Source organism: Diabrotica virgifera, chromosome 4 (genome assembly GCF_917563875.1).
Source record: "Diabrotica virgifera virgifera chromosome 4, PGI_DIABVI_V3a".
NCBI classification, from domain to species: Eukaryota; Metazoa; Arthropoda; class Insecta; order Coleoptera; family Chrysomelidae; genus Diabrotica; species Diabrotica virgifera.
The window spans coordinates 29,252,506-29,266,294 of record NC_065446.1 but is presented as its reverse complement, the minus strand read 5'-3'; the positions used below and the strand labels follow the sequence as shown (position 1 = coordinate 29,266,294).

Genomic DNA, 13,789 nt, shown 5'->3' with positions numbered 1-13,789 from the left:
AAAATAAATATAAATAATCTTTATGTCTAAAAATACCTTTGAAATATCAGTTTGGTTACACTATGGGAAACTCTGGTTATACTATCAGTTTAGGAAAACTATTATCTATTTAATAATACTAAAATAAGACAACGGCACCCGATTTGGGCGTCGAAACGTTAATAAAAATCATTTTTTAATAATATTGTGGCTTATTTCCCATTCTAAATAGTTAAAATTGTAAAATAAGTATATTAATGTAAATGTAAAATAAAATAATGGGTACTAAGGTCTATAATAAGTCTGCTATTGACACAAATATTTATGGATATACAAGTGACGGTTTAAGGCATCATGGGGCCCTAGGCGGTCATAAGAAGTAGGCCCCTTTATAGCGACCATTTACTTAAAACAAATTTACAGATATTTATGTTGTTTTGGAAGTATGTAGTTACTTTTCCTATATAACATTTTCTACTGCTGTGACAGCATCAAATCTAGCTGACAATCTAGTATACAAGTCTTTTAACCGACATTTGGCAACAACTTCTCATTAATAGTCCATAGCTAATATGCCAAAGAGAAAAAGGGATATTGTGTCGATATGTGATTTTGCCCTGGGTATGAGTGCCACCCCTTCGGGGGTGAAAAAACACACATTCAAAATAAGTGCAAAATGGATAAACTGATTAATTATAAGTAACTTTTGTTCTATAGAGCTTTTTTTACTAAACCAATCCTTTTTGAGTTATTTGCGAGTGAATATGTCAATTTTTCAACACAAAAAAAACACGGTTTTAGATGGTTTTTCGTAAATAACAAAATTGAGTATATTATCGAAAAAATATTCTAGGAAAAATATAGCGTGTATAAAAGTAAAAAAAAATGGTGTATTTATGAAGTATGTAGACCCAGTATAAGCAGAGCTGGAGCTACTGAAAAGTAGATTCTTATTCGACAAATTCCAAATCAAATATTTCAACGTAAATAACCAAAAAATGAAGCACTTTTCGTTGAAAACTCATCACAACTTTTTTAAGAACACACAGTAGCGATCAACAGGTAGCAACAAACGCGGTCCAAGATTGCGAAAGTTCTGCGAACTTTCAAAAGTGAGGCAACAGTGCGTCGGTAATTCGACACTGACAGTGACGTTTATACTGTCAAACACAATAATTTTTATACACATAGGCGCGAAATGTTGCCAAGTCAGTGACGTTCGATTTCTTGTTATAAAAAAGTCGATTTTAAGAAGTTCCAATGTGACACAAAATCTAGGCACGGGATAAAAAAGTTTATTTGAAGAAAGTGTATTGTTTTGTCTTTCTTAATGGCGGTACAGGCTCCTTTTTTCAATATTTTATTTAGTTATAGAGTAATTTCCACATACTACCATATTTCTGAAATTGGGCTGCGTACTTTCCATTCTTTATTATATTACGAATATGTGTGCCAAATATCTCGACAAAATATTCAAAATTAGAGCCGCAATCTTGGAACGCGTTTGTTGCTACCTGTTGATTGCTACTGTTGGCTCTTAAAGTGTTAATAGTTATTTATGAAACAGTTCGTGAAGTATGCTTTTTGCGAACGCACGCGATTTTTAGAGCACGAGCGACAACGGAGCGAGTGCTATACATCACGTAAGTTCGCAAAAAGTACTTCACGCACAGTTTCATACAATATTTTATCTACGATAAACAAATAAAAAAACTGTAACTCTTCGTCACTGGAATTCATTTCTATTCTACAATTTTTAGAACTTTGACATTTAAAAATCCTAACTACTTTCAAACCACAAAACTGTCAAACATTTTGTTGTAAGTCATTGTTCATATTGTCATCATCATGACAACGCCAAAGTTAAAGATATTTGATTATATGAAAGTGTGCCAAAAAACCCATTGAAAGTGTGCGAAAAAATGAATCCCATTTAAAATACATTGTTACTTCACGCACACTTTAAACCCTTTACGCACTGCTATCTATAATGACAGTTTTCACAAACTAAAAACATACATAATATGACATAGAGTAGATAAAAAAGCTTTATTTTGGTTTGTTAAAGCGTTTCTGGTATCAAAATTAAGCAAGTAAAGCTGAAAATAATGTTGATTCCTTTTTTTGCAAAAAAATCTTGAAAATCACCCCCTAGTTTGTACTTATATATTATTTATATGATCTATAAGTTTCACCGATTCACAGTGCTTATATTTCAAAATACTATGATTTAAAGTAAAACAAAGTTTTTTAAATATTGAAAGAAAATGTCTTTCTTTTCAAAATAACTTAAAAATTATTAGTGATAACAATAACTTAAAGAGTAAAAAAATGTAGGTTTTGTTTTTCTGAATATTTCAGATTTTTGCTTTTATTTGGAAGACAAAAATTGGTTAAGATATGACTGTTCAAAATTTGCATACCCTGGGTAGAAAATTTTTCATTTATTACAAATTAATAAATTAAAATAGTTTCTATCCTTGTGGGATCGGAACTCACCAGAGGGACCGCAGACGTTCGGTCGCAGTTTGTCGGTGCCGCTTTCGAGGAAACCAAGGAAACAAGAATACAGGTTAGACGAGAAAAACATAAGAAATGTCATGGAAAGAAAAGAGAAGAAGTCATCCCTAGCACATGTCATAAACACAGGACATAGGTACAATAAACTGGCCTGGCCGACATATGATTTGTCGCAATCCTCATAAGGGATCTTCAATATTCCTTGATTTTCCAATGCATTATTTTTTGTTTATGCGGATGGTAATATGGTTTAGATTTTTCTATCTGCGTTAACATTTGTACTGCGGTATCTTTCGTTTTTCGAATTTATGTATTTTTTATGTAGTTTGGGTTTACCTTTTTTATTCTTTCCCCTCCCATTTAGTCACCCTCCCACCAAGATATATTTCTAGATCAGCCACATATATCTACAATAAATCATTTTATAACAGGTGCATTCAAAAATAAGTTTGAATTTAATTGTATACGATAAAAAAAGTAATTAATTTCCGTATCGAAATGTTATTATAAACAATTCACACGCAAAAAATAGAACATAAAATGAAAATATCCATTTGTAACTATGCCAACTCTTATTCAACTAAACAATGTGTTTTAAATATCTCTTAACTTTCGAGCAATGTGCAGTAAAACGTAAATTGTCAATTATCGTTATCGCTATGTAATTAATATTTACTCATGACATGTTTTCTAAATATTATATTACAGAGACCAAAAATCAACAATTTAATAGCATCAGTTTGAGAGATATACTAATTTAAATAACTTCCACTATACTATAAATTGGTTAATTATACTACAAGGTTTGTAAATAATTGTCAACGGTCCATTCTCTAAAGCCGGCAACTCACGGTACTGAGGTGTCGTTCGACAAGATCATCGATGATATCAATTGCAGCGTCTCTCTGTGGTCAAATTGTACGATTTTGTTGGATGCATGGTCACACACGATCAGAATTTTTGACAATTAGTCGAATTCGACAAAATTGAACGACGCCGCAGTACTGTGAGAGGCCGGCATAACGGTAAAATATTGCAAAACCTCCGCACACATCTTATAGAAAATATGTCACTCAAATTCAATAAAATTTATATGAATAGATTCGTTTTAAATTAACGGTCAATTCTTATCATTGCGTCAATTCTTAATTATGATTAATTACGGCGCAAATTGCAATTAAAGTTTATCGAAATCACGTTTTTGGAGTCCATAAATGTGTCAGTTACAATCACTATTGCTCTGGGTGCTATTCAAAACAGCTTAAACCCCGCTGGGCCTAAGCGGATTAAGCCTGGGTTTCCTCGAAAGCGGCACCGACAAACTGTGACAGTAACACTGCGATGAATTACGTCAGATTACGGTGAAAAATTCAAGGTTCTTCACTGCGCCAATGGAATGTGCAAACTCAGCAAGCGGTGGCTTCCAACGCATCCTTGGAAACCACTGCTACGTTCTCAGTTTGTCGGTGCCGCTTTCGAGGAAACCGAGGCTTTAGTGAAACTAATCCGCTGATTTATGGAGTACCGATAATTTGGGTATTTTAAAATATTTTTTCTCTCTCTAACTTATGTACGTACCCATTTGATTTCAAATTTATTTATATCAATTTATATTCTTATTATTGAAAATACAGAGTTGGCGCAATGATAAGAATTGACCGTTAATTTGAAACGAATCTATTTATATACATTTTATTGAATTTGAGTGACATTATATTTTCCATAACATGTGTGCAGTGTCCTTTTAAAGAACTGCTTGGATTGACATGAAATTTGGCATACACACAGCACATAGCTAACATATCAAAGAAAAAAAAAATGATATTGTGCCGATGTGTGCTTTTGCCCTGAAGGTGAAAGAATATATGTTCAAAATAAGTCCGGAAATGGATCAACTGACTAATTTTAAGCAACTTTTGTTCTATATTTTTTTCACTAAGTTAATACTTTCCGAGTTATTTGCGAGTGAATATGTTCATTTTTCAATAAAAAAATAAAACACGATTTTAGACGGTTTTTCGCAAATAACTCAAAATTAAGCATTTTCTTAGAAATTCTCTTCTATTCTAGAAATTCTAGAAAAGCGTTCTCTTAAATAAACATTCTTAGAAAAAATATAGCTTATAAAAAATTTAAAAAAACGGTATATTGTGACCAGACTAGACCAAGTAGAAGCAGAGTTGTAGCTAATGAAAAATAGGTTCATGTTTGTTAAATTCCAAATCGAATATTTCAATGTGAAATATCCAAAAACTAAGCACTTTTTGGACAAAACTCATCACAACCTTTTAAAGTGTTTAACAAATCTTTACTTTTGTTTTAAATTTTCCTGCATCAAAAGTAAGCAAGTTACGCTCAAAATAAAGTTGGTTTTTGGTTTTAAAAATCACCCCCTAATTAGCACCCAAATGAAATTAATAGTTACCGCTTCGAAAGTTGGTTTACTCGCGTATGTATTATTTATTTGATCTGTAAGTTTCATCAGTTCAAAGTGCTCACTTTTGAAAGGGGTTTTGTTGAAAGGGCTTGAACGAGTCACTAGTCACGAGTGTATGCAAATGTTAAACAGTCATATCTTAACCGATTTTTGTCTTACTGAAAAGCAAAAAATCCAAATTATTCAGAAAAGCAAAACCTACATTTTTTTACTCTTTGAAATTTTTGGTATCACTAATAATTTTTAAGTTATTTTGAAAAAAAGCATTTTTATGACATTATTCATACGTACTTGCAATTATGATAACACTAATACCCTGTGATCTATTTATAGAACGGGTCAAAATTCAAAATGCAAAGATATAAAATAATTTCATAAATATTTCATAAATATTCAGAACAATATTAAGGAGTAAAATTTTGAAATTAAAAAAAATCATTAGCGTTAATGAGTTAAATGAAATTAATGATGCCTTTAGAATCAAAACATGCTAGATCCATGTTTTTAAATTTTGTCATGAGGCTAAAAAAACATTAAAAATGTCAATTTTCCAAAAAGTATCCAGCATTTTCAATCAAAGGAGCATCAATAAATGTCATAAAATTGCACACTAATTTGTCCCTTTTCTGCATGCCCCTTACATCTTCAGAAATTTGTACTTAAATTTGGATTTAGCAGAACGAAAGATTTAGGATTTAGCAGGTTTTGATTCTGATGGGCTCAAATATTGTTAAACATTTTTCCACATTGCAAGCCCTTATCCCTTGCCGTACCGCTCCCGCATAGGCCGATCAGACCCCAGCTTATTCCAGACTAAGCCGTGAATTCTTTAGAATGTTAGACTACGACGTTAGCTTTTTCACCGGCCGGGGCTCGAACCTCGATCGAATCTCCTCTCTCTAGATTTGCTGATCGAGCGCCTCAGACTGCTCAGGGATCAAGATATCGAAACGTACGTAAACAGAGCCGCGTTTAGGTCAATTGACGCCCTAGGCAATTCTCTATTAGCCGCCCTTCAAACATGTACCATTTTTGACAAAAAAATTGCAGAAATTTTGATTTAAATAAGAATACACTAAAAATGGATTTAAACTACGATGTCTGTATACCTATAACAGAAAAAACTATCATTCCAGTTCGATCACATCAGAGACTTCTTTTCATAAAAGGACTTTTCAAAAAAAAAATTTTTTTCTTGACAAAATCGACAAATTGTTAACACGTTCTTGCGTTATTTGATGGGAAATTATTTTTAATTCTTGACATTTTCGAAAATGACCTTTCAGCAACCACGTTGCGACCACGTCAACGACCACGTTGGCAACTGGGATGCACAAATAAATGTGCAAAGCAATGTCAAAATTAGGGAAAATATCATTCAGTCCACGTAGTGCAGTCACTGAAGGTTTTCACCTCCGATTTCGTTGAAACTCCATCGATTTTCATGAAAATTGGTAAGTAAGAAAATTATTTTTTTAATAATACCATAAATCGATAGAGAAACAAATTCTAAGCAAAATTTGTTATATAATGTTATTAATATAAATCAATACTTTTTGAGTTATTAAAGATCAAAGATTTTATTTTTTCGTAAAAAAATGCATGTTTTAAAGCTGTTTTTCACGTATAACTAAAAAACTATAAGGTTTTACAAAAAAGTTGTTATTACCAAAATTGAAGATAATAAAAAGCTGAATACACTCCTTACTTAAAGAACTAAACTAATGGTAATTCAAAGTGAGTTATGGGTAACTGAATGCTGAATGTATATTTTTTTCGACCAGTACTTAAATCTAAGTATTCCAACTTAAATAACGGGAAAACGATGCGTTTTATAAAATATACCTGTTAAGCACTTGTCAAAGTACTTCGGAGTACCTATAAAATGAGCTCCAATAGAAGTTAATAGAATCACAATTAAGCAAGTTATGATGAAAATAACAGAACCCTTTTTAGAAAAAAGTGAAAAATAAAACATGCGCCATTTCCACAAAAATTAAAATTTATAGTAATCCTTAAAAAAATTCTTTATACATATTAGCATAAGTAGTGATTTCAACCAATTTGACCGATTTATAATGCATATTTTTGAAAAAAAATCTAATTTAAAAAATCAAAATTATCGTAATTTTCATTTTCTTTTGATAATAACTCCAAAAATACTCAATATACGTAAAAAGTGATATATGTAACAACCAAATTTTAATTTCTTGTGTATCAAATATTTTACCTTTTTACTATTTCTGTAGGGTAAAAAATAACCGAGATAGAAACGTTTAAAGCTTAAAATTTGCTGCGATAACCATGTAACCGGGACCATTTAACCTTTTATTTTTAAAAAAGTAAGGGGTTTAAAAGCTTATATTCAACGTGGTGTAATAGCCATTAAAATTAACTTTCAAATGGTTTTCAGGCAAACCTGATATGGTAAAAATTAACAGAGTTATTAAAAAAAAACAATAACTTTTGAAAAAAATTTAAAAGATAAATTTTGAAAAATTTTTGGTGCATAAATTTTCATGCTATCAATTTGTTCGGGGGCTCATTTGATAGATATTTGATAGATATAAGTACTTTGGCAAATGTTTAATAACGTTATTTCTTATAAAATGCATCATTTTCCCGTTATTCAAGCTTGAAAACTTATATTTGGGTACTCACCGAAAAAAATATACATTCAATTACCTATAACTCACTTTTAGCTAACATTAAAAGTTTTTCCAGTAAGGAGTTTATTTAATTTTTTATTAGCTTCAATTTTGGTAATAGTAACTTTTTTGTAAAATCTTATAGTTTTTGAGTTATTTATGAAAAATCGGTTAAAAACATGCATTTTTCTCACGAAAAATTTAAATCTTTTATCTTTAATAACTGAAAAAGTTTTGATTTATTTTAATAACTTTATGTAATAAATTTTGCTTATAATTTGTCCCTCTAACAAATTCTGGGGATATTTTTAATAAAACAATTTTCACCCCCGAGAAGGGGTGGCAGGTGGCATCCACCCCCAGGGTAAAAGCGCAAGTTGACACCATGTCACCTTTGTTCCTTGAGATATCCTCTAACCACTCACCAATTTTCATGCAAACCGATGGAGGTTCAACGAAATCGGAGGTAATAGCTTATATCCACCTTCAGTGACTTACTCTTCTTTAAATAAGTATGTCAATTGGTGATTTTATTGTGATATCCAAATGACCCTTTAAGTGAATGCATTCATGTATGAATGATGTATCTTGGTCGTCTTTATTTTGTATCAGATTTTCAGCTTCTTTAATAATTTCTCCATTGCTTAATTTTGGCAAATCTGTTAATAACATGGAAACGTTGATAAATAAGGCGATAAGATTCCAGACGTCTATATTCGGGTCTCTTATCAGAGTGTCGAATATAATATAGAATGTGTTGATTTTCATATCATCCCTAGCTGAAAACTTTAGTTCATCATTGGCCCCCTCGTCAAATTGAATTTTTCTTTTTCTCTTTCTTATTTCTTTATATGTTTTATTTGGGCACAAGTTTTGGCTTCCTTTGCCTTAAAGTAATTTGAAAGAGCTTCATAGTACTCTTAATGACAGAACCCAGATCCATAATTTTTATATACAAATATTTTTTGTACAGTATTTTTGCCGCCCCCTCATAATTTGCCGCCCTAGGCAACTGCCTATATTGCCTAATGGATAAAGCAGCCCTGTACGTAAACAGATGGTGCTCCGAAACGAAATTAAATCTTTATTGTCTTTGATTTACCTTCGTTATTACTCACGAATTGAGTACTACAATCAAAATTCGATTGATATTTACGTGTTGTGGAATGCATATCGTAGATTCCCCATATCAATTCATTTATAACCCGTTTTCCTTGTACATTGTAGAAGAATCGGGTACAGGTAAACATCAGAATTTGATTCCAACCTAAGAAATCTTTTAGATTAATCTTTTAGATTTCTCGTTGCTTCTAATAATAAGAATAGTCCACAGGGACTAATATAACCCTGATTAATACATTAATCAGAGTCCACAAATCCAAATCCAATAGTTTTATGACGAAAATATGCTATAAAAACAATGTGACTTGGCTGGCATGCTTTCATTGTGTTTCTTGTATGTCGCACACCTAGTTCAATTGTGCCACAACTGCAAAAAATTCGAATTTTGGGTTAAGGCTGTAAAATATTGCCTATATAATGGCCCATCTAATTCAATACAGCCTGAACTAAAATATTGTTTTGGATAAGTATAAAGTAAGTTACTTCGGTATTTCACTGTAGGGTTTTTGGAGGTTTTGAAAATGCAATATGGCCATAACTGGGAGATGTGGCGATAATATACACTGCCACAATACAACCGATGTAATTCAATACAGCCACAACTGCAAAAATCAATTGCTTTTTTCATTATATTGCCGCCGTATCTCCTAGGTATCGTTTTATAAATGACTTTCTTCACAATGCAATATCGCCATAACTATCAAAATCATAATAACGTTTTATTTTTAATAAATTGTAATAAGATCCAGCGAATAACTGTATAATATGCTACCTAAATTGTAATTTAGAAGCCAGTCATTCTCAAAATAAATTATTTACAGGGCATAATAGTCCAGGGCGGATCTGTTTTGAGATGGACGTTGAGAGGTGACTCAAATTTTTTTGCAGAAATTGCTTGAAAATAGCTCAAATAATAATATCTAAGTTATCCTCCCACTCAAAATGGTCCGGAACATTGTTTAAATAATCAAAATGTCAAAATATGAAAGGAAAAATTCGATTTTTTATTGGTTTTTTGATTATAACTTTAAAACTATTCATTTCTGAGAAAAGTTGTACTGACATAAAAGTTGCGTAATTAAATTTCCTACAATATAGAATTGGTTGAAAATTTAAAAAATAGTCACCCTTGTTGCAAAATAGCAATAATTGCGAAAAAAAAACATACAAAAACAAGTGTTCGCATTTTACGTTTTTCAACCATTTATGCTACACTTAGGACCTTCATATTTTACCCAGAAAAACTTTATGATATAGTAAAATAGCACTATAAATTTCATTAAGATCGGTTTAACAGATTTTGCAAAATAAATTTTGCAATCCAGCTTTCGCAAAAAAAATTCATTTTTTTAAAATGTTGCAGGACTGAAAATAAAGCAGATAGCAAGTTGATTTTTTTTTGCTTATAGAAGTGTACTGTACCTTTCCTTTGCAATTTGCAAAATTAAAATCGATTAATTACCACGGCGTCAGGAAATTTTTTAAATAAACATTAATTTTTGTTGCTACGCGCAGGACAGCGGTGTAGAATTCACACAAGTTGATTTCCACCAAAATTTCTTCCAATCTTTATCTAATATATTATTTTCTTACTCTATATTTTGTTGTACTTTAATATTTTAATTCCACAAAAATCAAACTAATTTTATTATTGTTTGTGAAATATTGTTTAAACAATTGCATATGTTTAAAAATAATAAAATTTTATTTTCTAAGTTAAAATATATCAACAAAGAAAGTTTTTGCTAAAAAAAGTGTTATTTCAAAGGATAGAGGATGTGTTTTTATTTTGCAATAAACAAATTTATTTATTTATATCGAAATATAATAAAAATTAAAATGTATCAATCATTATCAAAGGTCATTGGAATGCCCAATCAGAGCAAACTATCCGCTGTCCTGCGCGTAGCACCAATAATTAATGTTTATTTAAAAAAATTCCTGACGCCGTGGTAGTTAATCGATTTTAGTTTTGCAAATTGCAAATGAAAGGTACGTACACTTCTATAAGCAACAAAAATTTCAACTTGCTATCTGCTTTATTTTCAGTCCTGTAACATTTTGAAAAAATGAATTTTTTTTGCGAAAGCTGGATTGCAAAATTTATTTTGCAAAATCTATTTAACCAATCTTAATTAAATTTACAGTATTGTTTTACTGTTTCATAAAGTTTCTGTGAATGAAATATGAAGGTCCTAAGTGTAGTATAAATGGTTGAAAAACGTAAAATGCGAATACTTGTTTTTGTACGGTTTTTTCGCAATTATTGCTATTTTGCAACAAGGGTGACTATTTTTAAAATTTTTAACCAATTCTAAATTTAAAGTTATAATCAAAAAACGAAGAAAAAAATCGAATTTTTGACATTTTGATTATTTAAACAATGTTCCGGACCTTTTTGAGAGGGAGGATAACTCAAATATTATTATTTGAGTTATTTTCAAGCAATTTCTGCAAAAAAATTTGAGTCACCTCTCAACGTCCAAATGTACTAATATTTTTACAGATGCGCCCTGGTCTATAACGCGTTTGCTACAGAACGTTTTGCTCATTTCTCGAGAATATTGTGTTTTGCACTTGTGGCACTATTGAACTAGGTGTGCGATGTATCTATAAAAAAAATTGCAAACCCGTATTATAATGATTCACTGATAATTAATTGTCTACAATGTATTTTGCCTTGATACTTAGTCATCACTTGATCTATTCTTATTTGAATAACTTGTGCTGTGGCCCTATTTCTAATTTGGAAATAGAACAGTTTTTTTCAGTTTGTGCTATTATTGTACCTTTGTAAAAATGCCAAAAATGTTTAATGAAAAACAAAAGCGATGTATCGTTGATAAAAAATTTAATGTTTAATCCCCGTTTTTCTCGTAATGATTTGTCTCTATTTTATGGGTTAAACTTTAATACGTCAATAAAATATTCGAGTGTTTTAAATAAATAAATAAATAAAGAAATAAATATTATATTATATAAATAACGAAATACACATTTGGTACCAAAAATATCTAATGTGTGGATAGTGGTGTCTACTCATACATAAAAACAAGTAATTGGACTTCGTAAGTCCTAGGTTTTCACCCCAAGTAATCCAAACTAGAACTGGAAGCCGATATTTGAACTCTTCGTGTAACTTTGCGTCGATTGATATACGATTTTACTAATTTTGTGTCATCTTTACTAAACTCTTGGTTAGCATTGTTTAAACAGAAATTATTTCAAAACTGGAACTAAAGATTCAAACTCAACTTTTCAATACGCTTTGATTGATGTGTTACATGTACTATTTCTGCAACTATAACAGCACTTCTGGTTAGAACTTTTTAACCGGAAATGATATTAAAACCAAAATTTTACATTTTTTCTCATCTTGCTAAGGCACGTCGAATTATATATCGCTTATACTATTTCTGTTTGAAATGTAGGTTTAGCTTTAGATATTATGTAAAAAGAAGACGAACATTCGGCTAACTTCACTTGTATCATGTCCATCTTGTATCTTGTATAGACAGTAAACTAATTACAGTAATTACTAGTTTTATTTAATATATTAACTTATAAAACATGACGCAGTCAAGGAAATAAAGATACAATTAAAATACCCAACAGCTAATACAAAAATTAAGTATGAACATGGCAATGGACGTGAAGGTGCCACCAGATTTCGATCTCCAAGGACCGAATGCGGCTTCAGAATGGAAGTTCTGGAAAGTAAGTTTTGACGATTATTTGGTGGCTACAGGCCAAAATGAGGTCGCAGATGATGTCAAACTATCAATTTTGAGAAATATTATTGGAACCAATTCAGCAAGAATCATGACGACTTTCGATGTTCCTGACACAGAAGCTAATAAATACAACTATGTACGCAGTCTTATTGAAAAGTATGTAAATCCACGTATAAACGAGTGCTTCGAAAGATATAAATTTCTGAAAAGAGCACAACAAGAAGGGGAAACATTCGAACACTTCTTGAGTGCAGACATTTAATCAAGAGTTGCAACTACAATATTATCTAAAAGAATGAATCCAACGAGGACAAAGCATTACGTGACAAAATAGTAATGAGTATCAAAGATCCTGTAACAAGAGAATCGCTACTGCGAATAGACCAACTGACACTTGATAAAGCTATAACTTTCTGCCGTACAAGTGAACAAAGTAAATCACAGAGTCTAATATTCCAAGAGGACTCAACCCAGGTAAATTTTGTCAACAAATATGGACATAATAATCAAAAGTGGTCAACAAAGGAATCCCAAAATTATAAACCGAAGTGTGACCATGACCACAAACAAAAGAAAAATGAGTTTAAATGTAAGAGATGTCAGACCACCCATAGAGTCAGAGAGTGTCCAGCATTTGGCAAAAAATGTAAAAGGTGTGGACTACAAAACCACTTTGGTGTCGCATGCAAGATAAGAAATATAAGAAATGTTGAAGATGAGGATGAAGACAATAGCAGTGTAAGTGATATTTTGTAGGAAATGTTAACTTTAGTAATTCTAAAAGTCAAACAAATGTATGGGAGGAAATTATGTTCATAGAAACAAAATTCAATACTGTCAAAGTCAGGTTAAATTTATGGAACAGATGTTTTCGGCAAACGGCATGGAAATTGATCCGAATAGAGTTGAATCACTATGCAGATTACCTACCCCTACAAATAAAGTTGAATTACAAAGAGTATTAGGGTCTTTCAACTATGTAAGGCGTTACATGAAAAATATGTCGGAGTATATGAACCCTTTAGGTGAACTACTAAAAGCAAACTGTGAATTTCAGGGGCTAGCCAAACACCAAGAAGCGTTTGACAAACTAAAACATATAATTAGCAAATCTCCAGGTCTCACCCCATTTGATCCAGAGAAGAAAATAGTGTTACAATGCGATGCCTCTTACTAAGGATGGGCTAGGTTGTTGAATGTTTCAGGAATATGACAAAATTCTAAAATTAGTTGCATGCAGTTCTCGAACTATGAACAATCATGCATGAAGTCAATTATAGTCAAACCGAAAAGGAATTTTTAGCTATATATTACGGAGCTCAGAAATTTCATGATTTTATTTATAAATT

At 31.2% G+C, this 13,789-nt stretch overlaps 1 protein-coding gene across 1 annotated transcript in view; it reads right to left on the bottom strand.

Annotated features, from left to right (window-relative positions):
* LOC114349351 (extended synaptotagmin-2-B) overlaps positions 1–13,789 on the bottom strand; it is a 179,392-nt gene that overhangs the window by 57,654 nt on the left and 107,949 nt on the right. The window lies entirely within an intron of this gene.